Consider the following 15,146-nt stretch of genomic DNA (forward strand, 5'->3'; position numbering starts at 1 on the left):
TTGCTTAGGGAGCAAGTGGATTCAGATGCACAAAGCCGTAAGCCATGGGTAGGTACGCGTTTTTTCTGTGTCTCTGTCTTCCTCTCCTCCCCTCTCCCCTCTCCCCCTTCCCTTGTAGTCTACCCTTCCTCTCCCCTCTGGTCCTTCTGCCTCCCACATTGCCCCTCTTCCTTTCCCTCCTTTGCTCTGTGTACACCCCTAAATTCCCAAAACGACATGTTCTTTAGCCTACCTGCAGGCAAAGTTTCTGGGCCCTCATTCCCTTCATTGCTCCGTGTGTCGAAATGACTCTGGCCCTGCCTTAAATGAGCTTCAGCGCCTGCTGGAGGCCCCTGAGGAAGGGAGCTCTGCCCTCTCACAATAGGGCGCAGGGGTCCCAGTGAGCTGCTGCTCTGATTTCTAGTCAATGTGCTGTGGTCCCTCAGGATCGCTAAGCACAGCTGGCCTGAGGGGTTCCCCGAGGTGTAGGCAGAGCTCAGTGCATCCACAGTGCTTTTAAGTCCATTTCCCGAGTGAGACAGACCAGATCCTCTGCCCAGGTTGGGAGTGTCCCCGAGTGCAGCACTGACAGCCAGGCAGGAAACCACCACTGGGGGGAGGCCCGTGGGGGGGAGTGTGGAAGGAAACGCCAAGGACTTTGTGGGGACCAGGGCAAAAGGTGGGGCGACTGTTGTGGGCTTTGCTAGGACCCATTCTTAGCCAGCTTCAGAACAAAATCAGGAGAGCCGGTGAGCCTGAGCCCACTGGGCCCCGTGACCGCGGGGCATCGTTCAGAATACCCAGGGCTCAGCCGGTCTCCCTGCCTGTAGAAGCAGGGAGGACGAGGCGGGAGGTCTCAGCAATCCTGCGGAGCCCCTGGCTTCTGCTGTTGCCTCCCAGGCCTCAGCCCCCTGCACCCCCATGTCAGCCAGCGCTGCTGCACCTGCCCATGGTGTGGAGATCAGATGCCATGTGAAGAAGGGTTTCTGGTGCGAAATGCGTTGTATTAAACCACTGGAGTAGATTTGTCAGGTTACATTCTGCCCAGCATCACATTCTACTCTGGAAACGTTTTCAGGTGAAACGGTTTGGGCCAGACCCAGGTAACATCGGAGGGTGTCACCTCCAAGGGGCACCCAGCCCTCTTCTTTGGCACTCCCCCCCCCCCCAACCCCGTTATACTTGGCTCTGCCACCACTGCTCCCAGCAGTGCTTGCTGTTGCGCATCAGGTGAAGGAAGGCCATCCCTCCTCAGTGCAAACAGAGCAGCGGCAAACAGACCCTCCTCCCTCTGTCCAAGGGCTTAGGGACAAAACTGACATGGCCAATAGATGGACGTTTGTTAAAGCCAAAGTACACTTGCCCTTTTGTTTGTTTTTTTAACATTTTCCTCAGTACAGGACCAGGAACATCCTGCCAAGAGGACAAAGCCTCATTCGATCCATTTGTTTGGGGCTGCGGGTCCCTCTGAGCAGAAGGCACAGGGTGCCAGACACCCACAGTGCCAATAAGCCAGACCCCTTTTCTAAAAGAACAGGAACAGAATCTGCAGTCCTGGCCTGACCACTGGCTCGATGGTGTCATGACCTGTCCTTTCTTCATCAGAGCAGATCCACATGCTCTGAGGGAGCCATTAGCAGCCTGTCCTGCAGCCCAGGCGCTGCTGCGTGTGGGGAGGGGGCTCACTGGGCCAGACTTCAGCTCGCCACCCTCTTCTTTCTGAAAGCGGAGCGGGGCTCCTTGAGGTGGGTGTTTTCCTGCAAGCTCGGCCTCTGCATTCACAGAGGCGTGTAGGAAGTTTCTTGGGGGAGAAGTGCCATGAGCAGGTGTGAGTGGGCACCTCCATGGAGCAGAGGAGGGTGGAGCCCAGCAGGACACTGACTCTGAGCAGTGAGACAGGCAGCTGGGAGCCCTGGTTTACCGCCTTCTCCCACCTCTCTCTCCAGATGCGCTGGCTCCCTCCCTCCGAGGCTACTTCTCAGGGCTGGAAGTCCCGTCAGTTCTGCTGAATACTACGTGAGTACTTGCTTCCAGTGGCAGCTGGGACATGTGCCGGAACATGGGCAGCTCTCGCCCTCCCGGGGCTCCCCCACCTCCCGCACTGGAAGAACTCCGTGGCAGTGCGTCCCTCCACGAGACTGCCCTCTGGGGTCGAGGGAGACGTAGGGATGCTCCTCTGAGTCTAACCTAAAGCCCTGAGCCTGGCCTCCCTCTTCATCACGCTGGTTCGGAAGGACAGGTGTCAGGGTTTTCACTGTCATTGTAGTTCGCCTGCTGCCAGCCCCAAACAAACCCTCTTCATGTGAAGGCATAAGTCATCTAAAATGTACAGTGAGCCCTAGCCGGTTGCTCAGTGGTTAGAGCATCGACCTGCAGACTGAAGCGTCCAGGGTTCGATTCCGGTCACGTGCCTACCTCGGTCACAGGCTCAACACCAAACCTCGGAGACAACCAATCGATGTTTCTTTCTCCCCCTTCCACTCTCTCTTTTTAAAAAAATAAATGGAAAAGGTATCCTCAGATGAGGATTAAAAAAATATTTTTTACAGTGATTCATCATGGGAGTCTTAGACTTTATCAGCAGTAACTTCCCCTCATGCACCTGTGGATAGTACAGCTTCAGATAATGTGTGTAAAATCTCCCTGGGCTGAGACCCAAGAAAGAAGCTGACAACTTAAGCATTGTGTCTAATTTTTTTAAAATGTTTTTATTGATTTCAGAGAGGGAGATATAGAAACATCAGTGATGAGAGAGAATCATTGATCGGCTGCCTCTTGCACGCCCCACACTGGGGATCGAACCCACAACCCAGGCATGTGCCCTTGACTGGGATCGAACCCGGTACCCTTCAGTCCACAGGCAGATGCTCTATCCACTGACCTAAATCAGCTAGGGCGTGTCTAATTTATTAAGAGAGCTTACATATAAGGCATGTCTTGGATGGTGGCAGGACCGCAGATATCCTGTGGGCCACGGGGTGGGCACTAAAGTATATAGAACAAGGCAGGCTGGATGGGGGACTGGTGTGACCACCCCCAGATTAAGGAGCCTGTCCCAGGAGCGGCTGTGGGGCCGTGGGGAGGGTCGGAGGGTTGGTTGGACAGTCTGAGGGGAGGGGATGTGCCAGGAGGTGGCCTGGATCTGTGCTGGCCTGGATCTAGCGTGTGGGTGGGCAGCAGAGGCTGGGTTCTGGAACAGCCTCTCCTCCACAGCTCGTCTCTGAAATGCCTGATGTTTGTCCTGGAGGCAGGCGCTGGGCTTTCCTGAAAGCTGCTTATCTTGATGGAAACATTATCCTAAATTGTCATCTTTGTGCTGTTTTATCTTAGGCCTAACCTTGCTTCAGAGAACTGCCAAGTGATTTTTTTTTCTATAAAAGTAAAATTTCTATAAAAATTTAAATGCCTTTTTAAATTCAGTATCTTGACTGCATTTTTGTTAAGTACAAAGCACTGTCACTTTGAACCCTAATTTGGTGTGTGAGTTTGGGGAGTCTGCCCTAGAGTAGAGTCTTAAATGGTAGGTTTCTACTGTCAACCTTCCCTTGGTCTGGATTATTCCTTCACAAAACAGGAAGAACAGTGAGACTAGGGATGGACTTGGGAAGCCAGTCCCTATGTCCCTGAGGCTGACCTAGAGGCTGACCTAGAGGCATGGTCCTTTTCTTGAAAAGCTCCTCTTCTAAGGCAAACATACTTGCCAGTTAAACTGGTGCTCTTCTCCCACCATTAATACTGGGTGTGTTTTTGTTAGATCACGTGAGGCCACTGAGACTGTTAAGAGGTTCATGGGGGGAAACTGGCCTCTAGGCCTCACTCACAGGGAAAATACTGGAGAAGTGGTAGGTGCTGGAGCCAGCCTTATCGGGTCAGCGCCCTCGTCGTGAGGAGGAGGAAGAGCTCTGGGCTTTATTTTCCATAGGAAAGGTGCCCTGATGACCTGAAGTCTCGGTTGGTGAGTCATGTCACCTTCACGTTTAGCTGGGGCACTTCCCGAGAGCTCATTTAGGTCAGAAAGAAGGCTTCTTTGTTCTGAGGGAAGGGCCTGGCCAACCAGGACAGGGATTGGTGATGGGGACGAGAGCATCAGAAATCCCACCAAAGATTTAGCAGAGTGGCCAGTCAGTAGACCCTTACCCGGCAGTCAGGACTCGTTCTCTGGTGGTGAAAATAAGTAAGTTGTAGGGTGACATTTCTGCTTTAAGACATCAACTTCAATAAGTTAGAATTGTACCTGTCCCAACGTATTCCTTAGTGTGGCCAAAGAACTAATCCTGAGGGATCATCGTAGGGGGAGTGCATAAGTGCATCCAGTATCAAACAAAGTTAGACTTCTTTACCAAAAGATTCTCAGAGCCTTTGTAATAATGTGAGCATCGTGAATCTTTAAGATTAGGGAACTCTAGGATGCAGTCTTTCTCAAGTTGAGACCAGGGAACCTTGTTTTTTTTTTTACACTGAATCTTAGGAAACTAATTTTTTACATAGAACACACTTTGGGAAACTGCTCTAACCTCTTAACCAAAACCTACACCAGTGGCACCCATATACCAGGTGGGCATAAGTAGGTTTACATGTGTTGTATGGAAAGTAACCCAATAATTAATAATACAAGAGTAAACTCTGTTTTATGGATTCACAACCATAAACCTACTTTTCCCCACCCGTGTGTGTGTGTGTGTGTGTGTGTGTGTGTGTGTGTCTTGGGCCAGTGGTCATCTGTTCTACTTTTCACTTCTCTATTATGATGGAGGAAATCAAGATAAAAGTTGATGGTACTTGTCCCTAATTCTGAAATTAGGTTCTTATGGGTGTATGTTCAAGTATCTGTTTTAAATGAAATGGCAATTGCATTTTAACTGTCCTTTCTCAGAAAGACAAAGTTAGTAGTCCCTGGTAGATACCCAAGTATTCTTTATAATATTGAACTATTTTGTGAAATCTAAAAGTTCACTGTTTAGGGGAAACGTTTTCCTCCTGAAAGTACCACTTTTAAGTTTCGAGGTATATTAGTATTTAATTGTCCGTTAGGTCCAGGATTTTCTAAGTTCATGCTCCATATCCATACACCCATCATTTTTAAACTTAAGTTATGATCCTTAGCCCTTGTTTCTTCATTCAGAAAAGCCTTGATCGTTTGGCCCTGTGGGACCCTCCGTTGCCAGGGTGACATAGGTCTAGCACTGTAGCGTCGTGTAGTTCCAGAAGACACTGTTCACATGCACCCCTCTCTTTTGTGACTGTGTTTCTCTCCCAGTGTTCAAGGCTGGTCAGTATTTGTAGAGCTGTCTAGGATGAGATAATTTGAACTTCTGAAGCTCACAAAGAGCTCATACATGTATGCTGAAATGTAGATCTGGCCCTCAGGATAAGCTGACGGCTGAGAAAGTAATGGCATTAGAATAGAGGTCAGCGGGACAAAACCTGGAGGTTCACCTAGATGTCGGGGGTCAGGAGATGATGAACAGCGAGGGAAGAGTGGCCAGAGGAGCAGATGAGGCGGAGCCGGCAAGGCAGTGCTGAGCTGCTTGGTCAGCAGTGTCCACTACAGCAGGACAGTGAGTAAAAGGACAGAGTACCTTTGAATTTGGCGATTTGGGCTGGCTAAGGACGGTGGTGGCACAGGGTCTGAGGAAGGACTTTTTTGGAAACATGTATGTAGCCAAAGGGAAGACATGATTATTAAGCAGTTGCATGGGTTCCAGCCACAGAGATCCTGCTGTTCATTTGTATCAGGCTCACCTCCATTTTCCAAATTGTCCTTTCCCCACTGACGATCTGCCAGAAATCTAGAGGTGGCGGTGGCTGCCCGGGGCTGGGGCTGCCCACCCCGCCCCCCCCCCCCCCCCCCCTTTAGGAAGCACTGCAGGGTCTGTGTAAAGATGCAGCATCTCCTGGGGAGGCATTGTTTGTTCTGGGGGCTGGAGAGTGGAGGAGGGGGGCTGCTTAGGAAGGAGGATGGGTAACTGTACTCTCTCACCGCAGTTGGGTTGGGACTAGTCTCATCCCACCTGAGGTTAGATGAGTTCAGTGTGGATCCTTCACTCAGGCTCCTTACTCTTGGCTCAGGTTCCTTCTAAGAGAGCTAGTTATCCAGGCTATGTAATCCTAGGGAAGGTACATCAGAATTGAAAACAGTGATGCTGATAAAATCATGGAAACCTTTTACAGCCAAACAAGTATCTCAGAAAAGACAAACGAAGGGTAGGTGCCAACCACATGGCCTTCTGTTCACCGGAGGGGCTATCCTCCCCCAGGGAATGGTGGCACCAGAATGGATGACGAGCAGGAGTGACAGCTGCTATCAGACCCTCTGTGCAGGCTGGCTGTCACTCCTGACATGCAGAGCGTCAGGATGCTGTCCTTCCAAACCCTCCGCAGTCCTGGGCCTGCTCTGCCCAGACGTCTTCAAGGATTTTTCATTGACCCTCTTTGACTTGCTATTTCTAAAGGAAAACCAGTGACTATCAAAGTAAATAAGCTCTCTATTCTTTAAAAACACACACATATATTATGTGTTGCTACATGCTAGATATTAAAATGTGCAAAACCAGGCCCATGCCCCAAAGGAGCTTACATTCTAATAGGCAGGAGTCGTGGACACTCGTTTTAGCGAGAAAGGAGAGACATTGTTCAGGGCGCTCCATAGTCAGGTGTGGGCGTTCGAGTGGCATACGTAAGACTGTCAGAGCGTGGCTGGCACTGGTATTTCTATTTGTTCAGTGTCCTCCTTGATGGATGGTGTTTAGTCAGGTACAAGCTATGTCTGCCCAGCACTAGAGTTTTGCTAATGATCCAGCCTTGTGGCGGGGAATCCAGAATACACAATGATTGAAAATGATCAATTTCCCACGTATGCTGCAGTTGCTAATCACTCCTTACAAGGAATGAGAGTTACACAGCGTTCCTTGTTGGTTATCCAAATGTAAGGGGGGAGGGGGGCGGACCAGAGAGCGGTGTTAGGAGTGGGGTGGTTCTGGGAGGGTTTTTAAAGAACTCATGAAAAATTCCCTAGACATGAATCAAGACCACAGCATAGAAATTATAAGCATATGTAGCTACAGCCTCATCAAATTAGAGGGACATGGCAAGAGTAAAGCCAGAATTTGAAGCAGTTTATTCCTTATGTTTAGTTTGGGGCAGGATGGCTTAATCTCTGGCTGTGACGTGAGTGCCCAGGGATGGAGCCCACATCAGGGGAGTCCCAGGTGCTAGAAGTCAAGGCAGAGCTTGGAGCTGAGCCGAGCAGGAACGGTTCTAGGTCTTCACGCGGCCCAGACAGCTGCTGCGGCTCCAGTCACCCTGCCTCTCCCTAGAAGGGCCCCGGGCACCATGCTCTCCCGATGCAGCTTGCCCAGAAACCGAAGCGGCACTTCATCACCGATTGGCCATTCCCCTTCCTGTTAGCCAAGGTCTCCACAGCACACTTCAGTTCATTAACACGGTAAATCTTCAGTGAACACCTGTAGCGTGTAAGGGGCTATTCTGGGTGCTGAGGATAGTGAACAGACAAAACCCTTGCCTTCTTGGAGGAGACGGGTAGTAACATACTAAACACAGGTAGGTGGTGAGAGGTGCCAAGGGGAAAAGAGCACAGCAAGTAAGAGGGTAGATGCTATGGGCTGACAGGCACTTCATTTCACAGGGGGCAGAGGAGTCAGGGTCAGCCTGACACCCTTCCCACTGAGACTCAGTTTCCCTAGATTTACATGGGCTCCGTGCTCAGAACAGACCTCACGTTATTCGAGTTTAGAGAATGATTTCACTTCACTAGTCCTCTTCTGGCCTCCCCGTAGCTAAACCAAAGTAAACAGCTTGAGATACAGCAGGCTGAGGTGAGGTGAGCGCTGGCAGAGAACTGGGAAGGCCCAGGCAGCCTGTGCAACTCACCCCTGCCTGCTCATCAGCCCCTCCCTGAGGTTTCTCCATTGTCCCGGTGAGGAGCCCGGTTCTGATCCCCCGAGCCTTGGGGTCTGTGAGCAGGCCTGAGAACCTGCCCTCACTAGTTCCTGGGGTGGGTGCCCCTTCCAGCCACTGCCCGGTCCTCCACGACGTCTGCTAACCACACGAGCACGTACTGAGCTCCTCTCTCCCTAAGACTGTTAGGACCACCTAATGCAGTCAGAGCTGGGTCCCGCCACTTCTGCCCATGATCTGTTTCCTGTGAGTCTGGCTGGGGGATCTGGGAGACTCCTGAGCATGTGTGATAGGCACCAGAGAGGTGCCAGCCTGGTCCCTGGAGAAAGTTCAAAGGGGGCAGCCATGTGTTACATCCTGGCATTGAGTCCCAGAGCAGCTGCTGGAGAACAGTCATGGTCAGGGCCACCCACGGGAGCCTCTGCCCCGACACGCACTTCGTCTGTCCCAGGGGCTGGCAGTGGGCATTCCGGCGGCCCCTGTGCTCACCGTAAGGTAAACATGAGCACACTCAGGCTTCTCACCTCCCAGGATCTCTGTGCAGCAGAATCTGGCTGTGCATTCTCTCTGCCCACCAGCTGAGCACAGGCAGTGGACACGTGTTGATGTAATAACTGGACAGAGCATCTGGGTGACTCTTAACAGTCCTAAGTCATACTGAGAGGAACCTTCAGCCTTTCTTAAAGGCAGGCATCCTACCAATGCAGCCTCGGTCAGGCGGCCGTGGAGGACCCCCAGGTCCGCTGCTGCTGCTTGGGGGTGCTCCCTCCTACCCCCTCCCTCCAGTGCTCTTGGCAAGTTTGGAAAGGGTGAGCAAAGATGGGTAAGCTGATAAGTTTTGTTTGCAGGGATGACTTTTTCTTGTCCTGAAATAACCCTTTTACTAGGAAACTAGAATCACATAAACTCACTGTTTATTTTTATAGTGAAATTCTGGGGAAAACAGACATGTTCTTCAACCTGACCCAGAATCCCAGAGTGGGGTTTCAGTAGGACCCAGAGTGCCACGGGGTCTCCTTCTGGAAGGCCAGCTTCCTGTACAGGAGGACCTGAGACATGCAGGGGCACTCAAGAGGGTTTGCACATACATGTGTATTCCTGTGCACAGAGCTGCACCCACAGCCCGTCTGCGAGGGGAGCAGGGCTGACCGGGCTGATAAGAGAACTAGTGGGGAAAGGGGCCACTGGGCTTCCTTCCATGGCACCAGGACCTCCAGGAAACCAGATGGCTCAGAGCCATGCCTGCAGGAAGAGGATCAACAATTTATTATTTGCTACGTCTCTGCACCTTATTTCAAAATTCTCAGACCCTAGGGAACAGAAGGATGTGTTCACAAATGCTTCCTTCTGGGTTTTGTTTTCTGGTAGGTGCTTGGAGTAACATTATCACCACAAGGTTCTCCAGGAGAAATGATTGTGTGGCCTTGGGCTGACCAGGGTTGCAACTGGTCTGAAGGCCCTGGTGCTGGGGAGGTTTGGGGCTTTCTTCTCTTTGGGGGGCCTCAGGTCCTGTGCCTTCCCTTAGCGGGGCTTCGGACAGTCCTGGGGATCCAGCCCATGGGAGAGGCAATCCCCGGTGCCCCTCTGCCCCAGGTGACTTACACCCTGGTTCTTGAGTGAACACGAGAACATCGCCCGAAGCACACTTTTCCCAGATGCCCTTCTCTCAGACCTCCATGCCAGGTGTCCCTGGGAGCCACATCCACCACCCTGGGCTCTGAAGGTCTTCCCTCCCTCGTACCACATCCTAAGCTGGCTGTCCTGGCCGTGAGCTTTTCATGCCACAGATACAAGTTCATTCTCAGGTGGCGCTTGTAGTCAGCTCAATGACAGAGGCCTTTGGTCCCTTTAAATACAGTTCCTCATGTTGTGACCCAACCATAAAATTATTTTCGTTGCTACTTCATAACTGTAATGTTGCTACTGTTATGAATCGTAATGTAAGTATCTGATATGCAGGATGGTCTTAGGCGACCCCTGTGAAAGGGTCATTCGACTGCCAAAGGGGTCGCGACCCACAGGTTGAGAACCACTACCTTAGACTCTCAGCTCATTGCTCTCAGAATAGGCTGGTCTGAAAGGCCCAGGGAACCCTAGCAGCAGGCCAGCCTGTGGGTGGAAACTACTGCACTGTTAATGGGTTTAATTAATACATGATCTCTTTCTCCATCCCAGGTTCCAGGTGTGTGATGGTGGCTGCAATCTGTCTTGTGGGTATTAATGCATCTTCAGTGGTGGCTACTGTTCTCGAGCTGTTCTACAAAACTGGAGCATGCTGGTGAGTGTCGCTGAACAGGCCCTCGGAGAAGCAGCGTGTCCTGGGGCAGGGCACCCGATGGTGTACACCCATGTGGCCAGGACCATCACCAGCATCGCCTGGGTGCTACACCTGTCCCAGTGGGAGCTCTAAGCTGGGACGTGCGGGTGTGGAGTGCTCAGGGCCAGCGGTTGGTTCCTCATTATCTCCTCCACCCATGGCCTGCGTAGGGAGGGCTGTCTCTGCATAGCAACTGAGCTTTGCAAACTCTCAAAGCGCGTTGCGTAGTACTTGGTTCTCACCACAGCCATCCTGGGTGGGGCTGACACTTTAACACCTGCTCATCCAGCAGCAGCATTGAATGATATATTCCACCGAAGGGAATCACAGCTAGATGAAGCATTACCTAAAGCCTTTAAAATTGACCATTTTGTCTGTTTTTTAAAAAAAATTTATTTCAGAGAGGAAGGGAGAGAGGAAAAACATCAGTGATGAGAGAATCATTGATCAGCTGCCTCCTACACACCCCCTTCAGATAGAACCTGGGACCCTTCAGTCTAAAGGCTGACACACTATCCACTGAGTCAAATCAGCTAGAGTGGAAATTAACCATTTTGGTGGAAATCTTTTTCGGATGTAGTATGTCTGTTCCTCCCGACTTACTAGTCCAATTATATTGATTATAATGCAGCCCTTTCTTGGTGACTGAGGGACATTTTTATGAGCCTCTTCAGAAACAGGGTGAATGCCCTTGGGCATAACTGAATGATCCAGGATTCTCACTGAATCCTCCAGAATTTTCTAGTGGGTGATCATTTTGGAGATCTGTCTGTGATTTTAGTCAATACCAGTTGTCACTCCTCAGTTCATCTATTTCTGGCAGTGAGTCTTAAAACAATGACATAGCATTCCCGAGGCGACTTGCCCACTCGTCTCTCTGGCAAGCTTGGCCTCGAACAGCAGGAATGCCAGGGACAGGCTGACAGCGGTTATATCTCAGCCCAAATAAGGTGGCAAATTTCATCCCTGCGAGGGACCTCTAAAGATGAGTCAGAAAAGGGGCAAGATTCCTGCTAAGGACAGAGGACCAGGCAGTTCTGGCCACGGAGGGCATTACCACATTTCTGGTGCTTAAGGAACTTCGTGTTCAGAACAGTACCATTCAGTGCCTGTCCAGCAGCCGGCACTTGGGGTCTTTTTCCTTGACGTTTGTTTCTCACACTAACCAAACTTACCAATGTTTTTCCACATGACAGGGCACTAGTGTTATCCATCCCACTAATTCCACAGCCAATTTATTAGGTTTTCCGACTGTCAGAGTAACAATGCCTACAATATTAATGATATTATCACTTAGCAAAGCTTCTTTAAAAGACAAGATTTTGTTTTTCCCCCTCCTCTGGGGAAGCTTAAAGGCCAGTTAAAAGCCACCTATACAATTTTTCGGAAGCAGGTTAGAATTATTTTTTTTCTAAGTGCAGTGAATGAAACCAAACACCAGTAATTCGGGGGCCGTGCAGATGAGGCCAGTCAGGAGACAGCAGCAGCTGAAGTGTGTGGTGACTTCATGCAGACATCGGGAGGGCCGGTGACGAGAGGAAGATAGGACGTGGGGGAGAACTGGGGCTTGGTCCTGGTTGGGCAGCTAAGAGTCAAGTTGCAAATATACCTGAAATAGTGGAGCAGGCAAGCCAGCATGCACCAGGTGGGGAAGGGGATACCTTCGGCAATAGCCAGATTCAAGGTGGGCTCTGGGCTCACCGGTTCCTGGGCCATCCAGATGTTACAAGAACAAGCCTGGCAGAGGCTTTCCTCTTCCCAAATCTGAAGTTGGAGGACACTCTGTAAGGCCCGTCCTTAGAGAGCAGGTAGGCCTGGGCTGGGCAGCTTGCTCGTTACTGTAGCCTCTAACTACAGGGACTGTTCCCCTGGAGATTATAGAGTGTGCGTGCGCCTTTAAAAATGTTAACTAGTCTTTTTATTACAAATTAATGTTAGCATTTGATTTTTTATAAATCAAGCTGACAAGTATAAAATGAAAACTAAATCACTCATTTAAAACTTTTGTCATATATCCCATATTTATTGAATTGGATGGAGGGAAATATTCCTTATCTTTTTGTAAAAATGAGTAAATTTAGAGAAACTCTGGCAGGGAGAGGGGGGGTCATTAGTAAGTCAAGTACAGATGGTCCCTGCCGTATGGTTTGGAAGCGATATGCACTCAGTAGAAATCAGATTCTGAATGTTGATCTTTTCCTGCGCTAGCGATGTGTGGCACGACACTTCCGGGATGCTGGCAGTGATCTACACAATTGTGAGGGAAACCACCGATGCTCTACAGTGTGCAGCCAGCATTCTTTGGGTGTAAATTACACGAGATATTGAACACACCGTTAATTTTTTCAACTACAGTTGACATACAGTATTATATTCGTTTCAGTGTGCAACACAGTAATTAAGATTTATGTACTACATTATGAAATAATCACTCCAATAACTCTAATACCCATCTGACACCATAATCATCACAATATTGACTATATTCTCTATGCTGTAGTTTACATCCCCATGACTATTTTATAACTACTAATTTGTACTTAATCCCTATGTATCTGAGTATGTTTGTCCATTTATTCTATTCTTTAATTCCCCATGTAAGTGAAATCATGGCATTTGTCTTTCTCTGACTTTTTTCACTTAGCATAATACCCTCTAGGTCCATCCACATTGTCACAAATGGTAAGATTTCATTCTTTTTTTGTGGCTGAGTAATATTCCATTGTATATATGCATCTTTATCCATTTATCTATTGGACACTTAAGTTGCTTTCCTATCTTGGCTATTGTAACTAATGCTATAATGAACATAGGGATGCATATCTTTTCAAATTAGTGTTTTTGGATTTCTTAACATAAATACCCATTAAGTGCAGTTGCTGGGTTGTAGGATAGTTTATTTTTTGAGGAACCCCCATACTGTTTTCCACAATGGCTGCACCAATCTGCACTCCCACCAATAGTGCAAGGGAGTTCCCTGTTCTCCACATTCTGGCCAATACTTGTTGCTTCCTGGTTTATTGATGGTAGCCATTCTGACAGGTGTGGCTTTAATTTGCATCTCATTGTAGTTTTAATTTGCATCTCTCTGATTAGTGACATTGAGCATCTTTTCTTATGTCTATTGGCCATCTTCAGGTCCTCTGCCCATTTTTTAATCAGATTGTTAAGATGTACAAGTTCCTTATATTTTGGATATTAACACCTTATCGGATGTCTCATTGGTGAATATCTTCTTCCATGCAGTAGGCTGTGTTTTCATTTTGTTGATGATTAGCTGGGTGCAGAAATTTGTGTCTGATGTAGTCCCATCTGTTTATTCTTTACTTTTCCCTTGCCCAAGAAGATATATCCAAAAAAATATTGCTAAGAGAGATCTGCCTTTTTTTTTCTTCTAGGACTTATTTGGTTTGAAGTCTTACATCTACTTTATTATAAAATAGGCTTTATATTAGATGATTTTGCCCAACTAAAGTCTAATGTAAATGCTCTGAGCACATTTTAAGGTAGGCTAAGCTATGATGTTAGGCATTACATGTATTTTCAATGGGTTTATTGGCACGTAACCCCGTCATTAAGTCCAGGAGTGTCTGTCTATGTAGGTGGATTGGGAGGAAAAGAGAGAAAATTTTCTTATTGCTGGGAGAAAAGGCTCACAAGGCACTTGTACAAACAGATTCCTACTTACCAAGGAGAAAGTTGAGTCAGCTGCCTCCAAGGACTGACACACATTGATCAAGGACAACTGAAATGAAATGTTTTGGAATTGTATAATGTTCTTAAGAGACCAGGAGACGTTCTCCATTGTCTTCAAACATGTGCTTTCTTCCTTGTTTATCCCATCACACGCATGTTGGAGATGTCCCCCTTTCAGGACGGTTCTGAGAGGAGACTGCTCTCTAAACAGAGGCTGGCCCTCCCCCCTCGGTGCTCTGTGTTCTCGGATGTCTTTGCATTCTGTTTAAAATGTCCTTGTTAATACATTCCAAGGTTTGAACTCCATTCCTAGCAAAACCCCTTCCTTGTTTACAGGGACTGAAATAGCCACATTTTGACCTTCTGTTCAGTCTGGGAACATCTATGGCCACGGGGACACATTCTTTTCCCATGTGAGAATTACATTTACACAACATAGTTATGGAAAGAAAAGCTCAGGAAATTAACAGACTCGCATCCCTCTCTTCTAGATTTTTCACTTCAAAAGATCAACCAGAATTAAGTAGGAACCCCTCTTTCTTCCTGCTCAGAGCCCAACATGGTCCCTAAGCATTTATCAAGACTAGGGGGCCAAGTTTCAGGGCGATGGTCCATCATTCCTGTCTCATTTTTCATGTAGTCTGAGTGTCTGAATTATGGCTATATGCAAGTGATTACATCTGGGGTGAGGGAAAGAGGAAATAGTTTTAGGGAGGAAAATATCCAAGATAATCCTTTTAAAAACCAAATAAGTGGCCTGGATAGTGAGAGCTCTGAGAGGAGAAAGCCCCACAGGCCAAAGTGACCAGAAAGGCTGGAGGACCTGGGGCTTATACTGAGTTTGGAAAGATAGTAGGGTTGGAGGGGGGAATTGGACGGAAGAGAGGAAGTAGGAAGAGGAACAAGCTTTTAAGGGCCTTGGGTCTTGGGGGAGGTATTGGAGAGATCTGAGGGAGGAGGGGGTGTGTTTTAGGAATCATGGTTATCTTCTTGCTGCCCACAGCAAAGTGGATGAAGAATCATGTTAGAAACACACACCAGGAAAGGTGAGCCCATGATGGTGATGTCAGAAGTGAAGGAATGACCCGAGAGAGCGGGGCTGTGTCAGGGACAGAGACACATAGGGAGAGGGTCAGGAGCTATGTTAAGGTAAGGCTTGGCAAGTCTTGAGTTTAGACATACTGCTTTTGCGGTCATGGCAGAAATGTTAGGGGCTGAGATGACAGGAGTGGGAGAA

The 15,146-nt window shown here is 48.6% G+C and overlaps 1 protein-coding gene across 2 annotated transcripts in view; it reads left to right on the top strand.

The window, feature by feature from the left end:
• The window catches only part of RBPMS (RNA binding protein, mRNA processing factor), a 171,206-nt gene that overhangs the window by 153,960 nt on the left and 2,100 nt on the right, over nucleotides 1–15,146 (top strand). For both annotated transcript variants that reach the window (XR_002828600.1, XR_001347653.2), the window contains exons 7-8: nucleotides 1,926–1,995; nucleotides 10,072–10,174. The gene's annotated coding sequence lies outside the window, so the exon portion shown is untranslated. The remainder of the gene's footprint in view (nucleotides 1–1,925; nucleotides 1,996–10,071; nucleotides 10,175–15,146) is intronic.

Source organism: Myotis lucifugus, unplaced genomic scaffold (assembly GCF_000147115.1).
Source record: "Myotis lucifugus unplaced genomic scaffold, Myoluc2.0 scaffold_26, whole genome shotgun sequence".
NCBI lineage: Eukaryota > Metazoa > Chordata > Mammalia > Chiroptera > Vespertilionidae > Myotis > Myotis lucifugus.